This window comes from Ornithorhynchus anatinus, chromosome 12 (genome assembly GCF_004115215.2).
Source record: "Ornithorhynchus anatinus isolate Pmale09 chromosome 12, mOrnAna1.pri.v4, whole genome shotgun sequence".
NCBI classification, from domain to species: domain Eukaryota; kingdom Metazoa; phylum Chordata; class Mammalia; order Monotremata; family Ornithorhynchidae; genus Ornithorhynchus; species Ornithorhynchus anatinus.
This window is the reverse complement of record NC_041739.1, coordinates 17,728,481-17,734,480: the sequence shown is the minus strand read 5'-3', so window position 1 is coordinate 17,734,480 and position 6,000 is coordinate 17,728,481.

Sequence of the window (6,000 nt, the reverse complement as noted above, 5' to 3'; positions counted from 1 at the left end):
CTATGGACAGAGGACCCTCACGTATACCCATCTCTGTGCCCTCCAGCTGTCAGTGTTGGACCAGGTGATATCAGAGGGAAGGAGATAATCAGAGGAAATGGACTCTTGTGGGATGAACTGTGAGCCCCATGTGGCACAGGGACTTTGTCTGACCTGATCACCTCGTATCTAACCAACACTTAGAACAGGGTTTGACACATTGCAAGCATTTAAATACAATAATATTATATTAATGATGAACACCAGGGCATGACAGTGAGGCAGTGGTCTATAAGAAGCCCATCAGGTCACAGAGCCCTCCCTCCCAGGCCTGCCAAGTGAAAGTTCTTCCCAGTGGTAGGTTAAAAGCCTTTTTTCAGATGATGTAAACCTTCGTTTCTCCGTGGAGAGAGTACGCGATGCAAAAGAGCAGAATAAGAAGTAGTGTGGCCTGATGGAAGGAGTATGGGCTTAGGAGTCAGGACCTGGGTTCAAATCTCGGCTCTGGGCCTTGTCAACTGTTACCTTGGGCAAGTCTCTTAACTTCTCTGTACCTCAGTTCCTTCATCTGCAGAAGGGAGATTAAATATCCGCTCTCTCTCCTACTTAGACTCTGAGCTCCATGTGGGACTTTATTACCTTGAATCTCCCCAGTGCTTAGTACAGTGCTAAAAAAAAAAGTCCCAATTACTACTCTATCTGATTGACCTTCCCAAGTGGGGCGTAGTGAGTTGTCCTTGGAGTGAACTTTCACATAACGGGGTGGGATGTAGAAAAGCAGTCTATGGCGCACCTCTTTTTTTCTTTTTAATGGCATTTGTTAAGCACTTACTATATGCCAGGCACTGTACTAAACGGGGCACAAACAAGCTGATCAGATTAGATGCAGTCCATGTCCCACGTAGAGCTCAGACATAATCCATATTTTACAATTGAGGGAACCGAGGCACAAAGAAGTCAAGTGCCTTGCCCAACATCACACAGCTGACAGTTGGTGGAGCTGACATTAGAACCCAGGTGCTCTGACTTCCAGTCCCATGCCCTTTTGACTAGGCCACACTGCATCTTATTCAGCTCTTCCCCATCCCTGACTCTCTCTGCAAGGAAAGGGAAATCCTAAATTATCTGAAAAAATCATCTGCCAGACAGTATCTTTGCCAAAGGGCAGGACTTTCCTCCTTTCCTCGTTATCTTTCCCCCGTTCTATCGGAAGGTATTAAAAACCTAGAAACAAACTGTACTTTGTCAGAAATATCATTCCCCAGTGATTTTGACGGGCCCCCTACAGATAAAATCCAGGAGGCTCCTGGGGTTTGCAAAGGTCCCTGTGAGAGAGCCGATAGTGGAAATTGCCCGAGGGGAAAATCTGAAGTAAGTCGTGATATTTTTTTTTCCCCTTTTGGAACATGTTGTCAATCTCTCCCACAATACTACTCCTTCCTTCTTCTCAATCTAATCCTAAATCAACCCCATGTGCTTCCTGCCTCCTCATATGTTCGTTTTTCATTGCCCAGTGCCGGCGTTATCTAGAGAAGATCTACACACTTAAAAATCCACCTCTTAAATATGACCCTAATGGTGGAGCTGGGAATGCTCACAAAGAAGGCAGACTTTGCACTACATTTGCCACATTCCTTCTGGGAAATGGATGATACATGTCTCCATGTTTGCGTGTTCCCATTTTCAAACCCCACGCCTCCCTTGTACTCTCCTTCCTTCACCGTCATGGCCTATTTTTCTTTTTCACATCGATTAAACCTTGCAATGATTAGTTGTCTTTGTGGCTCTCTGCTCTAGTGAGCACAACGTCTTGCCCCATTTTCTGTGCTCTCAACCTTACCAGAATACCCTTCCTTCTGTTTCCCTGAACTATCTACCCTTCTTCAAAACACTAATAATAATAATAATAATGTTGGTATTTGTTAAGCGCTTACTATGGTGCCCAGCATTGTTCTAAGTGCTGGGGTAGATACAAGGCAATCAGGTTGTCCCACATAGAGTTCACAGACGTCATCCCCATTTTACAGATGAGGGAACTGAGGCACAGAGAAGTTAAGTGACTTGTCCAAGGTCACACAGCTGACAAGTGGCGGAGCCGGGATTAGAACCCATGACCTCTGACTCCCAAGCCCCTGCTCTTTCCACTGAGCCATGACTAGTAAAGCCTCTTCCTCTCAGATTAACACTACCTGTCTCCAATCCCTTCAACAATCACCAAACGTGTGTATATATTTACCGAAACAAGTTGTTAAAGTATATAACCTTTTACAGTAGATGTTATTATACTTTGTTATCTGTATTTATGGTTATTTATATATGCCTGTCCAGCTCCTCCCAGTAGATTGTAGGCTTTCCAAGGTCCAAAACAGTCTTTCTTCCTTTGAAACCTTGCACAGGCCCTAGGACATTACTTTGCATGCAGTGAGGCTTAGTACAGTAAATACTGTTGAATGATTGAGTGACTAAGTCAATGAATGACCAGTGTTGGTGTTTTTCTCTCAATTGGGAGAAAAAAAAGAAAGAATATGCCTCCTTGGATACAATTTCAAATTCATGATTAAAAATCAATTTCATGACTTCGCCATACAGAAATGCTGAAGTAAATAAAGTCCATTTTACATGCTCTGGTGTTTTTTTATTATTATTTTTATTTACGGTATCCAGGTCCAGGGTCATCTGATTCTGTGGGGTCAAGGAATTAAGGTAATCAGACTACTTCCACAACTCCGTAAATGCTTTATGTCAATAAAACAAGCTGCAAATTATTTTCCAGGATCATCCTGATACATTCCACTACACCGGGCAAACTAGTCAAAGGTTGAAATCATTGCAGTGGGATTCACCTTCCTTAATGCATCAAGCCATCTGATTCAGTCAATGAACAATTTGTTTTTTGCTACTTATCTCTTTTGTTTCATTTCATCATGGAATCCTGAGGCCACCTATGGAGTCACTGGGATGGGACAGGCAGGATGGAAGACCTGGAGTTGCTGCCTGTCAGGCAACTTATTGATTTCGCTACGGGAGAAGCAGCGTGGCTCAGTGGAAAGAGTGCGGGCTTGCGAGTCAGAGGTCATGGGTTCTAATGCCGGCTCCGCCGCTAGTCAGCTATGTGACCTTGGGCAAGTCACTTAACTTCTCTGTGCCTCAGTTACCTCCTCTGTAAAATGGGAATTAAACTGTGAGCCCCACGTGGGACAACCTGATCACCTTGTATCCCCCAGTGCTTAGAAGAGTGCTCTGCACATAGTAAGCGCTTAACAAATACCACAATTATTATTATAGTTTTGGGAATTGTCAGAGTCCCGGTAGATTGGAAGCAATGTGCAGGAAACCCACATGTAGCAGCTTCCCTCACCACGTACTGTGGTGTACAGTTCTCTGTACCCTTCATTCAGTCGTCTACATTGAGCACTTACCGTGTGCAAAGCACTGTACTAAGCGCTTTGTACTAGGTGCCCTGAACACTGTAAGGGCTCAATAAATACTACTTATTGATTGAATTCTGAAGCACGCTAGAATTGGGACTATTGACATAGTGGTATAAATTGACTTTTTCATACAGGGCAATCCCTACTAATGTTAGCTTAGTGCTTAGGTAGGTTTAGTCCGTGCTGATAATGACTGAAAGTGATTTTTTTTCTTCTGTGATTTTCAAAAAAAAGAACTCCTCATGCAGGTGTGGTCAATAAGGCCTAACTCCTACCCCTTTACAGCCAATCCTCAATTGTTCATGGTAATGGGGGGATAGGGATTATTGAATCCTTTATCTTCTCCCCCCACCTGCTGGTGGAGGTGCTAATGAGCACTGAAATTTTCCAAAGCAGGCAGTGGGAAAGAAGAAAAAACTAAACAAAGGGCTAGATAATCCACCAACTAGATAATCTGCCCCTAAATAATAAGAATCGATGGTGCTTACAGGGGGTTAGCTACCAAAAATGTGGTGACCGAGGGGTGAGGACTCAAAATATTGGTGCATCTGGAACTGAGGACTATTGAATAAACTACTTAATAGAAAGGGTAGAGTGACTCATATGGAAAAAAAGACATCTTTTCCCATTTTTTTCTAGATTAGATGTTGTCTTATTGATTTCTGCTAACCTTTGAGTAGTACTGGCCTTGTCTTTATATCATGTCTATGACAAACATCCTGAGATTTCAATAGAGTTCAGCTTCTTGTTCACTCAAAACATTGTATTCAGCCCATGCATGCCTTCATTTTTGGCCACGGGATTTGGCCTAGTAAGTGCCCCCTCTGATAAACTGCTGTTACCTGTGGGCTTCCTGCGCATTGCTTCCAATCTACCAGGACTCTGAGAATTCCCAAAACTCTGTGGAGACAGTGGAGTGAAGTGGCATGATTAAGGGTCTGGAAAGACTTGCAATGGTAGCTGGAAGCTGTGGATAAAGCTTGCCTGGTGCTCCCCACAAGCAGTCACTTAGATTGTAAGGTCTTTGAGAGCAGGGACCATGTGTTTTGTTTCTAGCATACTGGTTCCTGCAGTCGGTTGGTACTCACTAAATACCACTGATAGATTAACTGATGCTATGAATTAAATTTGCCCCAAGCAGTCCACTAGAAAAATTCTCATAAAAAAGGCTGACTCTTCCCTTACTTGCCCCCCCTTTTTCATTTCCTCATTAACACAGATACTGTAACTCTGCATTGGCATTTTGTCTGTAAAAAAAAAAAAAAAAAGGCCCTAGAAGTTTCATTTTCTACTTCCTTTTGCTTAGTTGATCCAGCAGTTGGTACTTGCATACTTTACTTCCCTCACCCTAAACTTCTATCCAACACAGAGGTCATGGATGAAGCTGGCTAAACCATCCAAAATTCCCAGAATCCATATGATGCTTCAACAGAACTACTCCTGACTTCCATTTGCCTAGAGGAATAGAATACAGTTAAAGCCTGTAAAACCAAAGTGCTGCTCAAGCTGACCTTTATGTTGACTTATTCATTACAAAACTTCACCTTGCATGTGGTTTTTTTTTTCCATTCTTGACAATAAAGAAAACAAAAAGCAGACACCTCGATTCCTTTATCTTTCCTCTTTTATTTTCCCTCTCCCATCTTTACTCTTCCAGCCAACATTCTTAACTTTTTAATCTCCTCGAGAGTAAGGGTTATGCAGAGAAAATTAATTTTCTCCACCTCAGTTCTTTTTCAGCAGCTGCAATCCGGAAGAGCATGACACTGATTGGGAAGCCCACCAGAGGAGTGGGGAGCGGGTCACTTGGCAAAGTTTTATTGTTGTGTCTCACAAGCTTGAATTTCCAGAGAGGAAGAGAAAGCAGTTTGAGAAAACGTTCTGTCTTGAATTGCCAAACCTACGGTCTTCTCTTCAGCTCCCCAGGTTTTACAGGGGAGTATGGTCAAAGGAGTGCATGTTATGATTATAATAATAACTGGTACTTGTTAAGTGCTTACTGTGTGCCGAGCACTGTACTAAGCACGGGGAAAGACACAAGTTCATCAGGATGAACACTTCACCCTTTCTGAAATGGGGCTCACTATTTAAAGGGGAAGGACAATAGAGATTTAATCGCCATTTGGCAGATGAGGAAACTGAAGCATGGAGAAGTTAAGTAACTTGCCCAAGGTCATACAGCAGGCAGGTGGTGAAGCTGGAATTAGAACCCAGTTGCTTTGACTCCTAGGGTCTAGACCATGTTGCTTCTGGGTTTGGTGTAGAGGTGGGTAAGGTCAGGGGAAAACGAGTCCAGGTTGAAAGTTTTGCTCCTTATCTGCTCCTTTGTGATCATGGTTCACAAAAGTAGTCAGTAATAGGCTCCTCCTTTGCATATGATCACCACAGCGGGATTTCTCGAGTTTTCAGGTACTTAGCCAAGTACCTAGGCAGGGAAACAGACAGCTGAATTCAAGTTAACTGATGTTTAATAAATGCTGAATAATAATGGAAAATGAGAAACAGTGTTGCCTCTTGGAAAGGCCACAGGTCTGGGAGGCAGGGAACTAATCCCAGTTCCACCATTCCACCACTTGCCTACTGTTTGACA